Genomic DNA, 23,973 nt, shown 5'->3' with positions numbered 1-23,973 from the left:
AGGGTATATGAAATTCAGTTTGAATTAGAGTTCATTTTTTGTGTCTCTCCCTCCCCACTGTTTAGCACTCAGACATGAGGTGCCGGGTCTAGCGCTCAGCCCCAGTCATGGTGGTGAATGGGGGTAAAAATCTTCGAATAAAACATGCTGGCACATCTCATCCACACCTACCCACCAACCCCCCACCCCAAACGCCCCAACCCCAAACACTCATAAGCCCCACCCCTCTCTTCTTGCCAGCTGAATTAATCTGATACTATTTTTGAAAGACAGTGTTTCTAAGGGATACCTAATGACGCAATGACGTCAATGCAGGTCAATAGCACACTGCTGGAGAAGAGGACCAGGGAGGAGGAGAGAGAGCGAGAGAGAGAGAGAGAGAGAGAGAGAGAGAGAGAGAGAGAGAGGCACAGAGAAATGGAGAGGGAGAGAGAGAAAGGAGTGGAAGAGAGGTGCTTTCAGATCTCGTTGTCGAAACACCCAAGACAGTTCCCAGTGTTTTTACACTGACTGTTTTTTCTCCTCCTGAATCATTTATTCATTTTTTATATACTTATTTTTTTTGGAAATTCCAATAACAGCACGAGCTTTCAGTCGGGCTTACCCTGCACCATTCATGCTTTCCGTCCCTGTCTGGAAGTAATTCACACACACGCAGACCAACGCACGCCTACGCATAGACAGTAAGAAAAAAAAGAGTATTTGGCGTGAGGTGAATCGTGTGGCGCGCCTCCCCGAATGCGTGAAGTCCCCCTGATTTGGCGGGCTATTTCTATAATCAGGCGCACATTTGTAACTCTGTGCTCTTCCCCTCCTGTCCGGCTACCACCGCCACCTTTACATTTCCAAACCCCTCACCCCTCCCCGAGACCATCCATCCAAACCCACCGTTCTTTTGAGCAGGGTCCTTGAATCTTGAATGCAAACACCAAATATTTTACCCTCCGACAACAACAGGGAGAGGACGCGCAACGGACTGACTTTCTCCATCCTGGCGAAGGAGGAGAGACTGTAGGCTGCCCTGTCCCCCTTTCTGCTCAAATCATGTATTCAAACAGAGTTTATAAAGACACAGAAAGCAAGAAATATTGCAGGTAAGTTTTTTCTGTTATTTGTTGCGCGAAACCCAATTCGTGGGCAGCTAGTTAGGGAAGTTTGCAGCCTGACCGTGCTTGGATATTTTGGGACTTAGTCACCCCCATCATAACCGGTTGATCTGAAGACAAAGGTAACAGCATTCTCACGAGACGTTCTGTAGTGGCAGGGAACGCCATCCAAAGTGAGGTTCGCCTTCACTGGGACTCAAAAAAAGACCGCAATGTTAAGTGGGTATGCAGATCATTTAAGAGGACGTATTCATTGTTGCCTATCCGTTTACATGCTGCTTGTAGTCGTGAATGTTTGCCTGCTAAAGCTTAACCTCACCACTTGTCTTTATTCCCTGCAAAGGGGATACTCAGCGCGACTTTTTTAAGGGTCATTGCAGGGGATGCCGTTGGGTGTCTGCGCACTGATAACTTTGGTAACGTTCAGAATAGGGTATTAAAAATAGCAGTGAGACGGTTTTTTTTTTGGTTGTGTCTGTGTGTGCATACTGGCAGCAGATGGGATTTTGCAAACACTCAAAGAGAGCGGGCTGCGGTAATGCGTAGGAGTATTCACGTGTTGGGGATCCTCTGCTTCAGGCTGCCTGATCTACTGAGATGCCTAGTAACTACTAAGAGATAGACAGAGAGGGAAACTTTGGGAAAAAACACTTTTTTCCCCCAAGGCTGTGTTTACATAATCTGTATATATTTATGGATTTTTCTTTTACGGCCTCAACAACGGCGTTCTCCCCCGTCGTGACAAAGAAGTAGAACTGCATGGTAGATGCTCATTCGTGAGAATTAGTTATAAACTTATAGGTTATGCGTCCTTAGTCCTCCACTTGTAAACAACTTTCTGCAGCGGACTTGCGTCAGCCCACACGTGTCGCCAGCTGCCTCGGAGGTACATGCTGTCTTGTTTTCTTTCATGGCCGCGATATAACCGCATTTGTTAGTCCCGTGAGTCTCAAAATGCTACTTGCATTCGCCGGAGCAACATAAGGTGGCGTCGTTATAAAACTCAAGTCTGGGAGGGAAGTTAGAAGATTCAGCAGAACAGACAGGTTGAGCTGCCCTCACATGGCTCAAACAGCGACTGAGCTGTTCAGCACCACGGAGAGCTCCCTGTTCGTTTACGCACTCACATCCTAAGGTAAATTAGAAACTGTGCTGCGGTGGTCCGAAATGTTTAATGACGTGAAAATAAACGCATAAGGCTGTTTTATTTTCTATAGTTTGTTATTACTTCTTTGATGCTGTGAAAACGAATATTTTAAAGTTGTGCCAATGCGGAGAGGTTGTTACAGGTTGATGATAAGTTTACCTCGTACAAAAAGCGGTAATCGGAAACTGAATCAGTAAGTATTTTGTGTAACATTTGGCTTCAAGTCAGCACCACTTCACCTACGTTCATTTGTGTACACATTTTGAGTATCCTTGACAAAAACTTGCCACAGTTACTCTGTGGTTTCAGATTGTCATAGATCACAGTTCTCTGGATGCCACACCACCGGTGCCAGGACTTTTATTTCTTCTGGTTGCCGAAGATAGTTCTTTATATCCTTGACTTTATGGTTGAACTCGTTGGCATGCGGGGGGGAAAATGACTCGACGAAAACTGCTTAGAAGCAGCTAATCGCCTCGAGTGGCTAAAACCGCTGCACAGTACTGTTCTTTTGCCTTAAAGGTCGTTTAAAAGTGAATCTTTTGTACTTTGTGCAGGTGTGGCCGGTAAAATTGAGAAATCCGTTTGACAGACTTGGTGTACAAAGATCTTTGTGTGGTTTTTGCAGAAGGCACGCCTCCTGCCTGTGTCGGAGTAGTTGTGATAGTGAAAGGAACAGAAGGATGAGCAGTACCTTCTCGTTGTAATGTGAACTCGGACAAAAAGTGTGTTGTGTCTTGGTTTTCGCTGGAGTCAGGAGTGCCAGGTTTTTTTTTAAAATGTTTTTTTATTTTTTATTTTTTTTGGAAGGGTGGAGGTGGTGGGGGTAGACAAAGTTTGGGTTAAAATTAAAGGAGGTTCTCTGGTTGGGTTTGTCGACACCACGCGGTGATCACCGTGCACTGCGCTGGCAAACCTTGGCTTCATCTCCCACTGACACTGCTTATTCCTTGATTGAATGATTGTAGACCACTGTATGTGCTCATACGTGCTTGCATGTAGTGTAGCCAGTGTTTGTTTTGTGTGAGCTAAATCAGATATTTACTTGCTGTGTCATGTTTTATACTCATACATTTGTGATAAGAGCCAAAGAGACTACAAAATACACAAAGAATAAAACTCCTTTTTTCATTTTTTGATTACTCGGGGTGCATTTTTGTCATCTTGGTATTCAGGATATCCTAAATCCCTTCTCTGAGCGTGTCCCTCTACATGCATTCGCCAGCAGTCACGGACATACAGTTGGCCTACAGGCAGGGATAAAAATAGCACAAACCGATGCGACGGGCGCAGCCCTTTTCTCTTTCAGAGCCGACTTTTCTAGGTAGCTGCCACTCAGTTGGTACTCACTGCCTTCATTTCTAAAACCCTAGCACCATCCACCATAGGCCAGCCCGCCCCATCGGATAAAGTCTCGTGAATGTCCACGCGGCATGAGTGCAGATGGACGGCCTGGTGCGCGTAAAGAGGGTCTTACAGTAAAGATGTTATAGATACAGAAGAGGGCTGGGAGAGAGATTGAGCATACTGTGGAGGGAGGTTTGTTTGTACACCTTTGCACCGACAAGTGTGCGCTCCCGGGGGTTTATTCCGTGGGCGAGCGGGGTCTGGTGCGTGGGCACGACCGGTGGAAAACAGGAGATTAAGGTTGTGTTTTCCTCTCCTTTGCCGTAGAGATACGGGTGTTTTGCCCGCCAAATGCACTGGATGCTGGGATATAAATTCTCCAAGACCAAAACAGCACCGACACTTGGTGTGTGGGGAGGGGGGGAGACATGGGTGGGAGGAGGGTGGCTGGAAAGCCAGATGCTTAGAGGAGGGTTTTCACCAAGAGATAACCTACTCTAAAGCTGCAGTTTCCACGAGTCCATACCATATTACCCACCAGTATATCCTCGTGTTTTATCACTCATATTTTTTCCTTCCACATGGCAAATTTTCGAAGAGAGCTGATGACAGAAAGGCAGCCTTTAATCAGACTCTCCGGGCTGTAAAGTGAGAGAATCTGAACGTGACGTCAATGCCTAGTAACTGACGCAGCCCTTCAAAAAAAGAAAAGAAAAAAAAAGGCTTTTTATTTATTATTTTTCGTCTTCTCGTCAGCAAAGCTTAATTATTAAATATAAGAGTGCTATGTCGTATGTCGACTAAAAGAAAAAATAAAATCCTTCAGGGACCGCCGGGCAGTCCGTACTGATCAGCATTTGGACCTGTTTAGCGTTCATGAGTTTCAGCTGCTGAAGTGACACTGGGACGAGAAGATTCTGAAGAGGGCGACAAGACATCAAATATTGTCGATGGTAATGGCAGCGTCGACGAGTTCCAGATTTCAGTTGTTAGGTGGTGAAAGTGGCGTGTTTTAAGGAAGAGACGGACGTGGTGGTGCTGTTGAAGGCACGCTGGGTTGAGAGGGGGAAAAAAGGAAAAAGAAAATCACTGCAATGATGCAACGGAGGGGACTCGGGGATCTTTGCAGAGTTGGAGAAGCAAAATTAATTTCCATTACATGCTCTTCACGTAAAGATCCCAAGCAGTGCCTTTTTTGTGGGTGTTTTTTTTTTCTTCTCCTTCCTCGTACTGTGACCTAAAAATAGCATCATAGTTTTGATCGTGCGCCAGAAATAGACAGACGGGTATCACTTGTATAAAAAGGAGGCGATCCTGAGCAAACTTGGACGTGCCACTGTAAGCCTACATAACAACAAATGGAGGACTTAATCTGTTGCATTTCTACCAGACTCTTGTTGCGGCTTCTTCTTTTTTCCCCTCCCTTTACTAAAATCTCAATTCTTGTCTTTCTCTTTCTGCAGTGTCGAACAAGGACGTGACTGCAAACTGGTGAGTGAGACGTTTGCACACACACTTTTTTAATTCCGTGTACTTTTTGTTGTGTGGTAATTGCTTGTGCATGCTGCCGAGTGTCTGTGCGGTTTCTATTCCTCCAATTTTGCCTTACACTTTGGCTCATGCACAAAAAATAAAAAATAAAACTTACAAAAAAACCCCTTAACTTACGGTCCTACGCATGGATTTTGCTGGCATGCTTTACTAGCCATGTTTGATTGTAGAGCCGAAGCAACCCTTCCTGCAGAGTAGGAATCACCCCTTTTAGTAAATAAGCTAGTGCAAAAACTCCCTTTGTCTATTGGCGCTGTTGAGTCTCTATCACATATTTATTTTATTCCCTCCCATCTCTATGCTTAACCGCGAAAGCGAGGGGAACCCTTCTCTGATGAGCGCTTAAGGACGCCTTTCCCCCCGTCTTCTCCCCCCCCCCCCCCTTTTTTTTTTTTTTTTAAAGAGGAATCTTACTGACAGAAAAGCGACGCTGGAAGAGGAAGAGGAGGGAGTGATGTGAAGGAGCTGTTGCTGCAGCAGAGACCAGGCACACCGCATGGGGAAACCCGGGAGCTGTCCAGCAGCAATGGTGCTGAAACCACACCAAGTGGCAGTAGTGGGCTGTTGCTGGTGTGCTTCACTGTATGTGCGTTTGTATGGATGCGTGTGTATGTTAAGGGGGCTTGTTGGTGTTGATCCCGGCAGCCAGAAGCTTTGTTTACTCCTGTTTGGAAACCAAGAGCTCGTACACTGAGCGAATCCTCCTTCCTGGAAAGGGGAAGTATTGAAGCACCCCACCTTATCTAAGTTGCCCGAATCTGCTAATGAGGGACACTCGCCCCCCCCCCCCCCCCCCCCCAAAAAGACATTTCTAATATAGTTCTTCCCGCCTGTATAGTTTGAACTGCCTCGACGGATGCCATGGGCAGAGAGAAGGAGAGAAAGAGGTACAGCCGGACTGACTTGGATCAGCTCTTCTCCTGCTGGCGTCAGCCTCGTGATTTCCTGGCGTGCCAGTCAAAATCATAAAGGATATATTCTCGCATCTCGCATCCCTACCAATCCAGCGGTTTGAACTGAAAGCGTTTGCAGTGCTCTTAAGAGCAGTTGCGAAATAGCTGAGGGTTTTCTGTGGGTTTTTTTTTTCTTTCTTTCTTTTTGAGAGCTCTTCTCACGATAACTTTTCATCCCGGCGAGGGCTTCTATCAGAGCCATCTACTCCACGACAAATTGTGAAGGAATCAGCTCGTTTTGTTTAAGGTAGCTGTGTTAAATTAGCGAACGGAAAGATCACAACAAGGCTACAGGCGTCTGCACAGCTCTGCAGCCCGACTGGGGACTCGACGAGCGCGCTCACCCCGAGTCTGTGCACGACTTTGGCCAATTTCCTCAGTACATTTGCATTCTGGCTAAAGAGCTACAGTGGATTAAAACGAACAAACAAACAAAAAACTAACAAAACAGATAAAAATCAACCAGCCACCGGTATTTGTCATACAAAAATCCCGTTCACCTGCGATACACTGCTCCACCTCTCCAAACCCCCCAAAAAGAAATTCTCATCAATTCTGTCGTTCTTCTTCGGCCAAAACCCGCAAATACGCACTCGAGGGACCATATTTTGCTCAATAATTCAACGCCAAGAGTGTAATTTCGGTGAAAAAAACACGGATTCCCGAGTCGTGACTGCTAAAGTGAGTAATGTGCGCGTTGGCTGCGTCAAGAGAGGCAGTCACTGTGCAGTGCAGACGGTGGGGGAGAATCGTGACTGACTGGGTTGCAAATGAAAAGACCACCCAATAAAAAAATATCTACACCGGGAGGAGGGGAGGGTGGGGGTAGGGGTGGGGTAGAGGGCGCATGGCGAGAGGGAAGAGGATAAGAGTCTGGGGTTGGATTTGCACTAACCATTGCCCCCCCCCCCCCGACATTCCAAATACCTCCTTTCTCCATAAGCGTGTGATTAGTGTGTGCTTGCTGGGATGCTGGGAGCCAAGTTGAATGCAGACCAGTGTCATCAGTGATAGTGGGGCGGTGAAAATATGAGGGGGGGTATACAGTAACTTCCAGGTGCATGGAGTTGAGGGGGTTATGTAGAAAGGGGGGTGGGAAGGGGGTGCACTGCAGCTGCAACTTAGAAAAAACAAATTAAACATGGAACTTTTCCAGAGAAAAGAGGTAAGTTGTTCTTTTCATTTTATTTGTCCTTCCTCTAAAACGAAGATCATTAAAGATTCTTTCAACTTTTTGTATGTGTGAGGACGAGTGGTTTACGGTCGTGATTAACTCTTTGACTCCTGACGCCATGCTCAGCAACGTGTTGTTGTTTTTGTTAAGTTAAACATTTGTTGCTGTGTGAGCTGTGAACTACTGCAGTGAATCGCATGCCATATGGTTATTGTCATGTTCGCTTCCCACCTGTAAATGACTGAAGGATCGTAGGGACTGAATTTGTTACACGGAGACCCCCGTGTAGGTTTTTGCAGTGGTACCCTCCGGTGAACTCTGTAGGTGACCATGAGTCGCCTCAGATGCTACTTGCTAAGATGTGACGCGATGTAGAGGGCTGTACAAAGCTTGTTCGCACTTGTCCAAAGTCCGGTTGCTATTATTGTTAGCTTTGTTTTTGTACCATATTTTCGTTTGTGTGCATTCCCTCATTATTTTGTATACAGCTTGTAGCTGGCGCGTAAGGAAAGTCCAGGATGCCTTTACTTCTGATGAGGTGAAAATAGCTAATTTTTGTTGTCACGTGTCATGTTTATTATTATCGTCAGCGTTTGATACGTTTGTTATTTATCACACTATAAAACGCGTGGAGCGACGGTTGTTTTCGCAGTCTCGTTAGAGGCTCTGCAAACGCAAAAAGGCTGAAAAATAGAAACTGCTAACACTGACATAGTCGCATCAGAGTCGTAGATCCTAATATAAATGCATATATCCAAAGTATAAACTCTGCCATAGACCACAATTTGGTTAGCCATCTTTTTTTTCCCCTTTTTTTCCTTTTTTTTTTTTTTTTTTTTTTTTTTTTAAAAAGGGGGGTCCCTATATGAGCGAGAAGCCGATTGGCTGATGACGAGGTTTAGTTTGCTCCAATAAGATCCCTCCCTGCTCTCTATTTATTGCCAGCAGTTTACAGCCTTGCTCCCTCCTCACCAAGCGCTCTGGAGCGGCTGCAGAGCGCCAGCGCTTCACTATAGGGAGACACACCACGGACCAGGGAATATAATACAGAGCACACTGACAACAAAACGCATCGATGCACAGCTCCCGTGGATCACACGGGCTTTGCACATCCGAGCGTTTGGATAAAAAAAAAATTATAGCAAATAGGAGAAAATATGAAAGAAACAGTAAGAGGGGAAGGGGAGAGGAGAAAGGATTGGTTGAGAGACGAGAAGGGAGATAGAGGAGGATTTAAACTGGAGGAGTGGGGAATCAGAGCGAAAGGACCTTGGACAGCTCTCAGTTGCAGCAACCGCCTTGGCATCCGGAGACCCCCCTCTTTCCACTGTCTTTCTTTCTTCCATCCTTTCTCTTCCTAATGTGTGTGTGCGTGTGTCTCTGCGTGTGTGTGTGTGTGTGTATGTTGGAAGGATACACTCGCCTCGGGTTTCCGAAGGCTGGAGATATAATCAACAGAGTCGGGATGGGAGATAAATTCACGGAAGCAGAGAGCAGAGGTGTCACGGAGTCTCCGTAGGACGGCAGCAGCAGTAGCAGCAGCAGATAATGTCCTTCACGAATCTTTTTGCGGTCTGGGCTTGCTGTTCATAACTATTAATCTGGGAAGCCCTTACCCCAAAAAGCATTTGCGGAGGGCGCAATCGCCGCGCCGAGACACCGACATCAGAAGACAGCACTCTGGAATTTTACAATCTTTCCTTTTAAGGGACTTCTTTTATTTTTTCTACTCAGATTTTCCTTTTGGTTCATATTTGTCTTTATTTACTCTTATCGTTTTTATCATTGCCACGGCTGTGGGGTTTTTGTTATGTTTGTTTTTTCAGCCCTAAGTGTGTCTTTTTTTCGTAGTCAACAGTTTTCTTCTTTGTTAGAAATTGTGTCGAAGCTCTGCAGCCAAGTCGCACCCAAGTTTTCTTCAAACTCTTGCGTGCCTTTGTGCTCATAAAACAAAATAAATAATACAGTTTTGGTAACAAACATTTCGGCGGACCCCAAACTTCGAGCAGTGTAACATCAAGTCAGTATTTCAGCCAAACACACCCAAACCCAACCCCGTCGGCCACGCTGAACAAGTGACAGCAGGCCCAGCAGTGCAGAGTGTAAACACGGGGAGACCCTTGCAAGTTGCACGTGGAGGTGTGTGTGTGTGTGTGTGTGTGTGTGTTTTGGAGGGTGTGGTGCTTGGACGTCACTGAACCCCTAACTCCCTTCAAAAAAGAAACTGTGGGAAACATTCAAACACACACACACCTGTAAGCAAAGTGCATATGCAAGGGATTCCCCAACAAGACCATCCAAACTGGCAGATGGAGAGGAATAAGGAACAGCTGCATCCCTGTCTCATACACGTAGTTACTCTGTGTGTGTAGCGTCCGTGAACATTCAAACAGCCTCCTCTTTAACTAACACACACACACACACACACACACACACACACACACACACACACACACACACACACACACACACACACACACACACAGTCACTCACTCACTCACTCACTGAAAATGCACGTGTCTCCCTCACAGTTTTGTGAATAGTAGTTAATCCACCTCAAGCATCGCCCACCACTGTTCCCCTGTCAACGTTCCCCACAAAGAGCACACAGAGAGCCGGCCACGAACACGTCCTTCCAGTACGAACCAACAGATTACAAAACAAAAAATAAAAAAGATGAAAAATATCAACTTTAGTCTCGTCAGCTTAGCGATTGGGTCATTATACTACCAACTTCAGTAGCACGAAACTATGGCTCATGAAGCTTCGTGTGAATGCAGTGAGTGATTTCTGCAGCAAAAGTAGTCATGCCGATGAAAATAAAAGCAAGACATGAGCACCAGCTCTTTCAGAAGACACAGTAAAAAGAACGAAAGGAGATTCAATTCATTTTAGGGCGGAGAAGAAAAAAACACACGCGACTTTGTGCCCTGTTTCCTCTCTGCTGTCCCATCACAGGTAAAGGGAATGAAAAGTGTGAATGATCAAAATCAAGTGTACTAATGATCCTAATAAATAAACATTTCCGCGTATTTGCAGTACAGATCCACAGAGCATCAAGTGTAACCCTAGGATGGAAAAAACGGTTGGCTAAATGTGCTGAGTCCCACTCACGCTGACAGGAAAATATAGTTTCAAAAAACGAGGAAAAAAGTGTAGTTCAGGGAACAAAAACGACTTAATCACAAAGCGCTCAGATGCGGCCCCCGTGTCTTTTGGCTAAAAACGCAGATTTCCCAGAAAAATTAACTGAGATGGGGGTGGGGTGGGGGGAGTTCGTGACGTACTAGATAACCCACCGTGTAAAAATACATTTCCCAGAACATGTTTCTAATTTCGAGAGTGACGTTTGACCCAACTCTTGAGCAACGCATAGATCTCAACGAGGCACTCTTTAGATAATCCAAATTATCTAAAGAGTGTAAAACATAGAGCAGGGATTAATGAACTGGCAATAAAGTGTAAGAAAGCATAAACACGTATTGAAACGACCACAGAGATTACGTAAAACAAAAAAGCGTGACCTCTGACCCTCGGACTCGCCTTCCGTTTTTCTGCCTTAATAGCCATAATGATAAAAAGCCACACCTGTCTACAAGAATACAGGGCACTGGCTTGTCTCCTGCTTTCTGGGTGGGGATGTGAATGAAAACTTATCTTGGCACCTTTCAAAGGTGGCTTAATTACTGAATATTTACTGCGAGCATTTCAGCGCGTAAAAGCGGTTTTCTCAATGGTTTGTGGTAGTGCGTCTGATGATAAGTTGCCCCCCCTCCCCAAATCCCCCGTTCACATTATGTCTTCCGTCTGTCCCTTTAGGCCTGCGAAGTTTTAGACGATTAAGTCTCACCATGTGCGCTTTGTCCATTTGTCTTGCAGGAGAGAACAATGACAACATGAGTGAAGATGGAAACGGGGTGACTTAGGAGCTCAGGTGGACTTGACTGCTGCTGCTGGAGCCTTCAGCTGGGCGCCGGTGAGAAAAGGTGACCTACGATTTGGATGTATGCACCGAGGATCGACTGAAAGAGGGACCGACCGATCGACCTTCCTTCCTCCCCCTTTCCTCTGTCCTCCCTCACCTTCTCTCTCTCTCTTCTCCATCTTGAGACAGGTAATTGCACGGGCTGAAATGTGTTTGAGGATGACGTCAAACACAAATCACCCTTCAAATTGTGTTTTGCGTAAGGCTCGTAATGACAGCTCGGTGCATGTGAGCAAGAGTTGTGTTTGTGTAGGGTCTCGTGCTTCTAGATTTCTATCATTTATATGTTAAAGTTATCATGGAGCTTTAAATCAAATGGAAAATAATTGCCGTGATCTTGTAATTTATTGAGAAGCTGGAAGTAGCACAATGTAAATTTGCACTATACATCTGCATTGTACTTTGTGTATTAGTGAGTTAGTGGTTTTTCGTGTTTTAGTTTTTGCTTTTTTTCCTGTTTAATCTGTCACACGGGTCCGTCGTGCTTTTTAGCTATATCACCTCTATATGTGCAATAGTATGAAAGAAGCCCATGCGCAAGTTTTAGCTGTCAGTCTGATGTTGTAATTGTCGAGTTCACGTGGTTTCAAGAGAACCGATTAGATACTCAGTGGTATTTGTGGTATGGGTTTCACAGTTGGATGTCAAAGTATATGATGAGCATTTGCTTGTTTGTAATTTCTTTTATTTTTTTTCTATCATAATCTATATTGGAGTTGGTGTGAGCGTGGGTGTGCTTTAATCCTGTCTATAACTTGCACTGTATCTGGCTCATACTGTATGTTTTTGGCACCAGAAGATGTAAATTCTTACCTGCTATGTCACCTCTCATTGTGAGTCATCATATCGTACACAGTTCAGGCAACACCTTGGCGTCATGTTAGATTTACTTGCCTTTGTGATAACTCTGTAAAGAGAGGGGCAAAAAAGTTTCATCCAGCTTCTGAAAATCCATTGTTATTGTTGAAGTTATTATAAGTTATTATATGTTCCCACTGTAAACTGAAAAATGAGATCAAGTTAAATGTTATGGAGAATACAATCATGTCTGATCATGTGTAATGACTGGTGTTTGCCCTCTGGGTAAATTAGTTCTTCCCCATGGGGAACCTATGGAAAGCTTTATTTTTTCATCTCTGTTATATAACAGATGGTGTATTCAGGTGTTCCACAACTTTTTAGACAGGAAGTGGTAGTTCAAGATTGAGAAATATGCTGTAACTGTCAAAATAATAATATGGCTGTTTAGCAGGTGTAAGTGTGTGTGTGTGAGGATAAAAACCTGAAAATATGATTTTCACACAGTTTAAAGTAGCACAACAATTAGTTTCACAGCGCATTGCAAATTTGAATTTCTTACAGCTGTTTCTTTAGCCTGATATTAGTACAAAATTGTCATAATTTCTTCGTGTTCAGTAAATGATCATGGCTCTGAAAGTTAGGGAATTTCATGTGGGATACGTGTGTGAGTGTGTGTCTGTTTAGTCAGAAAGACATCTTGGTTTTTATTTGAACATATTTTGAAATTTCCATCTCCAGTACTTTTGCCTCCATACAGCAAACCTGTATGAAATAATTTATCATAATAATCTGCAAAATACACTATTTCTTTGGTGGAAAAATGTTGACACATAACACCAAGTCTAGTAAGTTGCTGTTGCAATTTTCTAATGCTGTGACCACAGCAGAACTCCACTTACCAGTAGTTTCCATTTGGGCGGTGTCAGAAATCTCACAGAAAAATCTCAAAAGCAAATACACCTGTGGTGATGATCAGACAGATTTGTGGGAAAATATCTCTATTTGAAATCTAGGCAAACAAACCAGTTAACTGATAACTTATGGCCTCAGAGTTCTCATCACACCAAATTAGAATAAGGGAACGTCTGAAAAATATAAGCATCATTTTCTCTGAAAATTGGCATGTTCTTTTTTCTTATTTTTAATCACACCACAAAACCATTTGATGTCTTAGCTCAGTGTCGTATGATGCTGTTGGGACTGTAGCCGTATCAAACTGTATGCTGACATTGCTTCCCCCCTCTTGTGCACAGAGAATCAGAATAATGTTTCAAACAGTAAATCACCACGATGGAAAAGTAAATTGGTAGGGGTAACAACTGGCAATGAAAAAATGTGATTGTGTTCATGCTGTGGAGTGTAACATAATTTGTCATGTGATTGTCACTGAATGTGTCCATTGTTTTAAAAAAACACAAGCCAAAAATCTTATCGCATTTTAAAAACTGTATACATATCAACTACAGGTCAAAATACACACTCTGCTATGATCATATACTCATAATTTAATAGTCTACTCACCTTCATAAGAGTCACGTGATATATTTTACCTGAAATGAGTGGTGAGCATTTTTTCCTGACATCATCCCACCTGTGTATGACAAATCACAGCATGTTCCTAAATTTCCTCTTGTAATCTTTTCTGTTGTTAGCTACCAGTGCGAAGCTATATTTAGGGGGATGACGTCATGGTTAAAAGTGAGACCAAAGGGCTTTGAAGACATGTGCTACAAAAAAGAGGGAGTTATGTTAAACTCCGGATGCTAATAACACATCGGGTGTGTGCTTCATTATAGCTTCTCATCAAAAACAGATAATAAGCATTTATCCTTGAGGATTATCCCATGGACAGCAGCATCCATTTGGTTTCAGCAGTCTTGAAAACCACATGTGGATGCACTCAAAATTTATGTGGATTGACTCAATTGGCTAAGCTATCTTTCAGGGCTTTATCACAGACTGCATTTTATTTTTAGTGTAACCTCAATATTTGCCGTCAATCAATTATTTGAAATACAAACACTAAAGGTAGTCATGTAACAGAACTAAACAACAACAAATGGGATTTTTTTTCATGACTTTTGTTTTTATCCTTCTATCTTTTTTTGCAGGGGGATTCATTCATAATTTTCATCACTCGTTTCGCAAGCAGGAAAAATAATCACGTCCGTTTCATATATCTATCAAATTTGTTTTATTCACAAGCGCTGTAAATGGCAGCACGTTTGTTCTGTCTACCTTATACTGGACTGAAGCCATATCAATCTCACCTTTGAACATGGATGAGTTGTCTCTGTTTATTTGTGTTTCTGTGGTTAAAGATTGTAGCTTCTCTGAACAAGGCTTGTGCAGCTCCACATTTTCCTTGATGGGAACGTTCATAGTGGAAAGACCAAAATCCCCGAATGACATTAATTGATGCTAATAAGGAGTGTATGCCAAAGCCTTCCACTGTATATTTTCTATCACTGTCTCATAGTTTCTTAGAAAATGGTAAAAACCCAATGAGTGACATGTTTGCACTAAGCGACACACTCCTTCAGGATGAGGAACGTGGCTACTGTAGTAAAGTTTGAGTCAGTCCTGCAAAGGCATCCCCTATGCGAGGAATATTGCATTTAGCAAAACGGTTTGTGTTTCAGTCTTGAAATGGAAGTAGTCACCAAATATATTATTTGCTATTCTCTGCCAATTAATATTTGTTTTGGAGAATGAGAATAGATGGTTTACATTGAGTGCTTTTGTCTAGGCTACAGAAGCTTAGTGCTTCTGATACCTTTGATTTTGTTGATGCTATTGTTGATGTTTATTATGGTTATAATAATAAGCATGGATAAAGTTCGAGGGCAATTGTGACAACACAAAAAGGAACTTTTAATATGAAACAGAAAATGATTCTCAGTCTGCGCAAGCTGTGCGATTTATTGACCTGTCCATCCACCTGTTGGGCTGCTAAGTTTTTTAAGATCACTATGTGAGCAGTGACAACTTCAGTGCATAGTTTATAATGCTTTATTTTATAACTCAGTCAAATGTAGCACTGATATAAGTCACTAACCTAACCTACTATCCCCAGCTAATGGTTAAATTTGCATCCATTAAAGAAAAAAAAGGTTTCATAAGAATTTTTTATGCTTTCTTAAAAATGACAGGTGTATGTAGTAAAACATGTGCATATGTTTTTACCATGTAACATCCTACAGTTACGTTCCCCACTCAGGAGGTGTAATAGTGCAAGAGACTGCCACGGACATCACTGAACTATCACCATTATGCTACATTAGTGGAAAAACCCCAGATCCTCCTTTAGATACTATTCTAATGGAATTTGGAATTTGAATTAAAAACAGAGCTCCTTAGTTAATACCTTCAAAATCAAATTAAACTTCATTCATTCTAATGCTTATTCATATATTTTTGTGCGAGGCATATGGAGTCTTTTTTTGTGTGTGTCACACATATGATTGTGTTGTGTTGTAGTGGTATTAGACGCAAGTCTTCCACAGCATTAAAACACTGAGAGCTGACGTGATGAACACTGATCATGTCTTTAAAATACAGTGTGCAGCTGGGGCCTTGGCATATATGTGCATATTACTTTGACATGCATTAAGTGCCATATTCATAAACAGTGACCAAGCACACACCACACAGGAGAGCGTCCTCCCCCAGCACGGCTGTTCTACCAGCCACACAACTCAGGAATGGCTGAGAAAAGCTCAGGGGATTACTTGACCTTCAAACTCCCTAGATCCCAGTCCAGTTGAACAAATGATCGACCCAAAATGACCACAGGACACCCTAAGAACTCTTGTGTTTCTGCCCTGATAAGTCTATTTTGAGTCATCCCATATGTAGAGTATGTTAACATATGTCAGTTACATGAGATTACTGTTGTTGTTGCTGTGACCAAGTCAGTTTTTCTCATAAATTAATCACAAATTAATCAAGGTATCTCCTTCTGTTCTTTGTCAGTCTACTAACATTAATGTAATTCAAAAGTTGTACTTGGCAGGTGTATTTGTGCAGATCCAAGTGACTGCAAAACTCAAAATCTGAAATCTCTCATTGACAAAACTATTCCAGACCATAGTTGTGGTGTGCCAGATTATGTCTAGTCGTATCTAGTTATCTAGTTGTATCCTAGGCATCTAAAACTTTATAGGTAACAAAGACTCACACCCGTGTATGTATAAGGTCCCACAATTCACATGACAAGGTAAAAACTAGGTCACAAAGTCCAAGAAACTCAATGTAGACATCTATGATAAAACTGTGAAAGGCATTCAGTCGTGAAAAAAGTGCATGCCGAGGAAATTACATTTATTCCATCCAGTCATTTTCTTAATCACTTATCCAGCTTAAGAGTTAACAGGGTGCTGGAATTTATCCCAGCTGTCAAAGGCGAAAGGCAAGGTACACTCTGTACAAAAGATATTTTTAATCTCAATGAGACTTTTTCACTTGATAAATAAAGAATATGTATATAGAACAGGGTGTCCAAACGGATTGACAATCACATACTTTTTCATCCACACCTATAGCCATTTTGGAATAACCAGTTATCCCGACACCTATGTCTTTAAACTGTGGCAGGAAGGCAAAGTAGCTGGAAGTACGTCACACAGAACCACATAGAAAGGCAAATTCAACAAGTACTGTGAAATAAGAACCATGCTGTGAGGCGACAGTCTAAACCACTGCGCCACTGAGTCCCAACCAGTTGTGCTGTCAAATCTGCTGCTGGTATCTTTTTTTGTTTTTCTTTGAACTATTACTTACAGATAAAATCGGTGTATTTCAGCAAATCCAAAAGGGGGAATTAGCTGTTGTAATAATTAACTCAACAAGAAAATCACAAAAGCACAACTCATCAGAAGCTCGTATTGGCCCCTTTGGTGGAAATAACTTCTTATATGGTTACCATTCTCTTAATTCAGCTTTCTAAAATTTTTGACCACTCTTCCAAAATCCCTTCAGTTCCAAGATGTTTCTTTGAAAGTATTGCTCATTTCAGCAAGATTGAACAAAGAACATAATTGTTTTTTTTTTTTTAACCTTTTCTATTTTTCCTTTGATGGATGCTTTTGTGTGTTTAGGATCATTATCTCAGTAAAAGCCTCACTTTTGCTTCGACTTTGCTTCAACTTCAACTTTCAGACATCAAGTGCTCTGTGTATTTTGTATGATACAGAATTCATAGATGAGTCAGTGACTGCAAGCTGCTCCGGGACAATGAAACAAATGCAAAGGCATGACTCTGTTGTGTAAAAACCCATATTGACTTCCTTTGTTTAGCTAGAGCACATTAATCCAAAAGTAACGGTCTTTATCTAGATGTTCGTGAGAAAACTAGTTTTATCTGATACACTTTGACACAAACAGTTGCCAAAGATTTAAGTGTAGATCCTGTGATTGAAACTATGGGGCTCTAAGAAAGTCTTGAGCTGCATGTGCAGGAGTGGCCGGTCATGAACAAAGTGACAGTCACTGCAGCGTTAGCACAGAATTAAATACTGTGCTGATGTTGGCCAGTCAGCGTTGAGTGTTGAAATTCATTCAGTTTTACTAATTAAATTCAGGTTGTAACTGAACAGTTTATAGCTGCCAGAAGAAGAAAACATTTTTTTTGTAGATCAATCTTATATCAATATGTTGGCTAAAATTCTCTACAAAATCCATTTTTCCCATATATCCAACTGGTGACTTTTTTTCTCTTTTTTGTTGAGAAAAAAGAAAAAAATCCCTGCTTGTCATGCAAAACTAAAAAAACAAACAAACAAACAAACAATGAGTCCACCCATGGTGATGGTGATGAACCTTGGCATACTGACAAGTATCTATCTAAGAAAACATGCATAACAAAGTGATAATAATTCTCCCTTCAAGTGGAATTTCCCTACAGGGCTTAACTTTTTTTTTCATGGGTTCACAATTATAGTGTGTTTGGTTGTTTGTCCCATTTCATTAAGTTTTGCGATGCGTTATCCATTTTTTAGGTAACTATTCATATGAATAAAATGTAAAAATAAATCTAAACTTCAATATTATAAACCTTAAATAGAAGTAGCGTGAGTTTAACGGGGACCTTCAAGAGACAACACAGAAATGAGCCCTTTCTGCATAATTGATGCTTTTGTGTATTTTGTTTGTCTTCTAATAATGGCTGAATATTTTTGTCTGGCTCGCTGCAGTGTGTGTTTCACTGTGTAGCGCAAAGTCTTTTGGTGCTTCTGGAGATCTTGGTGTGATGATGCTGAGAACCGGATGGTTCAGCATTTGAATGGGGAGGAGAAAGTGTGATTTTGGCTCTGTGTGTGTGTGTGTGTGTAATGGGGGGAGTGTATCGTCACCACCACCGCTGGCCGTGACTCACAGCGCACAATGCTTTTCGCTTCTCTCTCGAGCCCTTTATTTATTTTTAGCTGAGCAACGTTTTATACGCCCGAGCTGTAGGCCTGCACACAAGATGAAACACACATGTGATGCAGAACATACATTAATTTATCCACACCAAGATACCACAGTGTGTGTGCATTTTGTACTTTTTTTTTTTTTTGCATTGATATCTGAGCCTGATGAGCTTTGCTGTTAATCACATTACTTGTATGATAATTATTTCAGCCTGTGAACAGACACTGGAGTATGGCTACAATGGATTATCTTGAATATGAAATGAATTCTTCAGATTATAATTGCAGATTGAGTGTATGCATTGATTTGGAAATCTTCAGGTTAAAAGTCTTCTCAATTTCTTACAAACACCAGCCTATATTTAGTTAAAAAGTTTAAGTAGTTGTATTCTGGTTCTCATTAAATTATAGACATTAAATGGCTGTTGTAGCAGAACCCTAAATATGTGGAAGTCTTCAACCTGCACATTACTACATTAGTTGTATGTGGCTGCACACTGGGTTAATTTGCGTGTCTCAATTAAAATGTTACCATTATGTACAGATTAAGTATCTATCTGTAGTAATGTATAAATGTGTGTCAGCATGGAAAGATCATACACAAACCTCAAATTTGTACCTCCGTGCTATTTAAGTAAATACAGTCAAGTATGTACTCACATATCTGGACATAATAATAATAATAATAATGATAAAAAAACTTCTGGTCCTTAAATTTAGGCAATTAAACTGGTTCTTAAATAGCGCTCTTCTACTCCACTTGAGCACTCAAAGTACTTTATACAACATGTCTCATTCACCCGTTCACACACGCATTCATAAAAACACTGTTTTTCTACAAGAGCTTTCTAACCTTAACACACATTCACACTCCGATGAACGCATTAGGGAGCAACTCAGGGTTTAGTATCTTGCCCAAGGATACTTTGGCATACAGAGTGGTGCAGCCACCAACAACCAGCCTTCCAATTTGTAGATGATCTGCTGAGCGGCAGCCACTGCATCGACAAACTGTCTCATCTGAGTTGACCAACACATGACATACCACATTATTTCATGTAATTGGCAAAAAAAATTAAGAGAAAAGGTGCATCCTTACCACTACCATCGGAATTAAGACAGTAAGGAGAAGCTTGTAGTGATCTTAGAAAGACTGGAAATACATCAGCAATGAAGGATATTAGAGGAGCAATTGTTGCTTCCTCTCAATCTGGGAGGATTTATCTGGTCATTTTCAAATTATCTGATGTCCATCATTCTGCAGTGAAAAAGATTATTCACAAGTAGGAAACATTCAGACAGTTGCCAATCTTGCCAAGAGTGTACATCCCAACAAATTCAAGGTCCCAAGGTCAGACTGTGAAATGCTCTGAGACTACAAAAAAGCAAGAGCAACATCTCAGTTAGCATTTTAAATGATAAAGTCATGATGGTATACAAAAAAAAAAAAGAACAAGTATGCCTTGTTTGGATCTTTTCTCTCTAAAAAAGCGGCTTAGGTTTGCAAAGCAGAATCTAAATAAACCACAAGACTAGAACAATGTCCCTAAGACAGAAGAGACTAAGTGGAGCTGTTTGGCCATAGTACCCAATTAAAACTTAATATATATTTGGCAAAAACCAAATCAACACAAACACCTCACATCAACTGTCACGCAGGATGAATGGTTTGGGCTTGGAGTGAGGCCATCTGTCCGATAGCTAAAGTTTAACCAAAACTGGGCCATGGAACAGGACAATGATTCCAAGCACATCAGGTACAACAGAATAGCTGAGAAAAAGAGTATAAGGACAGACCTTAACCTCAGAGCTAGTTGTCGGACACAGAAGTTGACAGTTCCTCTTTGTGTATTTTTGAAGTCCACAACGAAACTGCAAATGCCCTCATGAAAGTGGTCAGAAAGAGAGTTCAGGATAATATTCTAAAGGCATAGGAAACAATACCTTCAGCCTCTGGCTCTACTGAGGAATTTCAGAGATGCGTAAGGAGGCAACCTTGAAGTGGACTTTAGCCAAATTTAGAACAAGTAAATATTGCTAAAGATGGGCAGTGTAGAGGAACCTCTTAATCACAATCATGTATGTGTTCATTTTCACCACTATATATAAATTCACATATTTTATGATTCCATGTATCTTACAGCAGTACATTATCACAGCACAACAGAGCACAGTAAAGCTGGTCACTTTTCTGAGGAGGTAGAGGTATCCAGCTTGCCTCCTGCAGTGCATTATTTAAGAGCTCACTATAGCTACTCCTTCTAGTTATAGTACTGCCTTAAAAAAGTGCATATGCTTATGAAAAATACCATATTTTGGTAGGCAAAACAAAAAATATGTCACAGTCCTATTTGGCTCTACAAACCTTCATATTGCTTTAGTTCCTTATTCCTTATTATGCAAAGTTGCAGAGGTAGGAATTAATTAGATTATGTCAAATTAAAAGCAAAGTAAATTACAAAATGATTCAAAATAAAAATGGCAGCTTTTATGTGGTGTAAGAAGTGTCAGTTTTGGATTAGATAAGTTGCTCTGGATAACCTATATCTCATCATTATCGGTCAATTCCCATATGTGCAGGTAATCAGAATACAGGACAGGTGTGGAAGACCAGTGCCGGTGATTGCATGTGATTACACTGCTGACCATGAATGACATATAAAAGGTTTGAGGGTTTAGGGACATTAGAAAAAGACATATCATCTCATCTGGTAGCTACACCGATGCTACCTGTAACTGTCATCTAGTCCATCCCGTCCCTTATCACCATCCTTTCTACTTTGATCTGATTTACAGTTTCATACTGCTTTCCTTTCTTTTCCTTTTTTTCTCCATGTTTTCAAGTTTTTGCCTGTATCCCTCATCTCTTCTGCTCCTGTTTCCAAGTTTCCATCTCACTTGTGATTCCCCTCTCCCCCCCCTTCCCTCTCATCTGTCTCTATCTCTCCCTCTCTTTATCCTTCTCTCTCATTCACTCCATCTCTCTCAGGGGCCTGAAGTGAGGATTGACAGAGGGGAAATCCTGACTGACTGAAACCCAGCAGATGAGTTCTTCTCTTCTTTCTTTTTTTTTTACCTCCCACCCCTTCACTTTCTGCTCTTCCATTTCTCCACCCTGAATGCCTGCTACTTTGTCTCTCTCGTCTCCTTCACACCCGTGTCCTTCATCTCCTCACCCCGTGCAGCTAATTGTTCCTGATCCAGCCTTGGCTTCTTGGATTAAGGTACATACATACTCCCCCTAAAAACAAAAACAAAAAACAAACAACAAAAAAAGAACATGTTTTTAGTTGTAAGGTCAACGCTGTCATCCTGTTAATCAAAATCAAACATTTTTGTATCATCACCAGATACGTGTCTCAAACAAAGTAACAAACAGATACTAGAAAAAGGAGAGATATTAGGGAATGGACTACATTGACAAATCACACCCTCTTTTTTTGAAAACATTAAAATTATACTCAGGGCTAATTTTTACCAGGTACAACTGTACAACCTAAAGCAATCCAATGCCATAACCTATTTTACAGAGCTCATTATTCAGTTAGCAGTGGGGCATTGTTGACTGCCAAGTTTAAACGTGGTAATCTAGTGAAACACGATCATTTTGCCTTTCCATTTATATGTGATTAGAAACTTGTTGTATGTGTGTTTGATGTACATGACCTTTGTCCTGAAAGACTTCTGTATCAGTAAAAACAAATTACAGGTTTACCTCAATGATGGAGATATTACACACTGTGAGCACGTCAGTCCTGTTTGTGAATATGTTATCATGAAATCAAGCCAGTGTTTAAAGATATGTTACTGTTTTTAAAATGATATGCTTAGGGATCATCATTATGAAAAAACCTCAGATGTCCATCTCATTGGACTTTTACACTTGCTCTGGCCTTCCTTTGTTCAGTAACTTTTATACCTTGACAATACTTTCATAAGAAAGATCCATTATTTTAATCATTTTAATCCTGTTTTGAAGCTAAACAATTTGTTAAGTTGCTTTTGTTCCTAACCTGAAACAAAATAAGGTGAAAAATATCTATCTCCTGTTTTCTTGTTGGATAACTTTTTGAGGTTGACTTCCACTTGGAAGTTGACTTGTTTTCTGTATTGAAGTGTCTATGCCAAAGGTCTTTGGTTTTGTACTCTACAATTCAGAGACTAGAAATAAACTATGGTCTTCAAATAGTAGACTGAAATGTGCCATTTAACCAGACACTGAATGAACGCTTTTAGCACACTTTTGATATTTTTGTTTAGCAAAACAAACAAGCTTTATTATTTGTCACTTATAGTATCATGCAGAGTACAATGTGTAGTGAAATGCTCTTGTGTCCGTGCTGCAGACAGGCTACAGATGTAGCTGTGCCATTCCAGGGCTTTCTGGTTAGCATGAGGGGTCTAGCCAGGACCCTTACTGGATACTGGGTGGAAATCAAACTTGCAACTCCTTCTCCAAAGATGTGTAGTCTTACCACTACACTATCTAGCATGCATAACTGTAAACTGAATGCATTTTAGTTTTGCACTGTCTGACATATAAACTAATTTTCTATGTCAGTTATATGTCAGTTTATATGTGCATTGATGATGCTATATTTTCTTAAAGAGCTTTAAGAAAAGTAAGACCCTCTCTCTCTCTCTCTCTCTCTCTCTCTCTTTGCTGCTAAATCCATGGAAAGTTGAAATTGCCTTAGCATCATGGTTTGATGACATCATAGAAAAACAGCAAAACATTTAACTGACCAAAACATTGGCTTGAAGGGCTGGTTACTCCAGTTTGCTCTGTGTTTATTCACTACAAAGGATTCATGTTTTGAACAAGACTGGATTGTAATATGATCTCATCCTATGTATATACACAATCAGAAATCTGCATTTTGTTTTTATCGCTCTTGCTAAATTTCAAATAAAAACAAAAAACCCAAAAAGGTGACACAAGAGGTGATTAAAGTCTAAATATTTTAAATGAGTATTAGGCTACGTTCACACTGCACGACGAAAGCGCATCAAATTTGACTTTTTTGACCCTATGTGACCCATATCCGATCATGGTATGACAGTTTGAACAACACAAATCCGATATTTTCAGATCCGACCTGGGTCACTTTCGTATATGGTACCAAATCCGATAGATATCTGATGTTTTAGAAAGCAACTGCTGTTTGAATGGTCATGTCGCATTAAATCCATCTTTTACGTCACTGACACAAGACAGACGCCAATTATCAGCGCCAGAGAAGACAAACGAGAAAGCATGGCGGCAATTGTTAAAGCACAAGCTCTCTTTTTTCTCTGTGTCCTTCTTTCTCTAATTAATTTGTCAAAATTCTGTCGGTTACGACTGTGCAGACATTGATAGACTGCTGCAACAACACCTACTAGCTCTGTAGCTGCCATTTTTACTTCCGTAAACAGAGTGTGTTGTGTGTGACGTCTTCTTTTGCACATGCGGCCCGCTTTGAGGGCCATGAACCGTTCACACTAGAGCGCGT

At 41.3% G+C, this 23,973-nt stretch overlaps 1 long non-coding RNA gene across 1 annotated transcript in view; it reads left to right on the top strand.

Annotated features, from left to right (window-relative positions):
- Positions 1-431: 431 nt before the first annotated feature.
- The window catches only part of LOC120730183, a 44,713-nt gene continuing 21,171 nt past the window's right edge, over positions 432-23,973 (top strand). The window contains exons 1-5 of the long non-coding RNA XR_005695066.1: positions 432-1,094; positions 5,064-5,091; positions 5,555-5,680; positions 11,159-11,393; positions 21,468-21,702. This is a non-coding gene — a long non-coding RNA (uncharacterized LOC120730183). The remainder of the gene's footprint in view (positions 1,095-5,063; positions 5,092-5,554; positions 5,681-11,158; positions 11,394-21,467; positions 21,703-23,973) is intronic.

This window comes from Simochromis diagramma, unplaced genomic scaffold (assembly GCF_900408965.1).
Source record: "Simochromis diagramma unplaced genomic scaffold, fSimDia1.1 OVJJ01000293.1, whole genome shotgun sequence".
Lineage (NCBI taxonomy): Eukaryota > Metazoa > Chordata > Actinopteri > Cichliformes > Cichlidae > Simochromis > Simochromis diagramma.
Note: the sequence above shows the minus strand (reverse complement) of the source record. Positions and strands in the feature narration are given on the sequence as shown.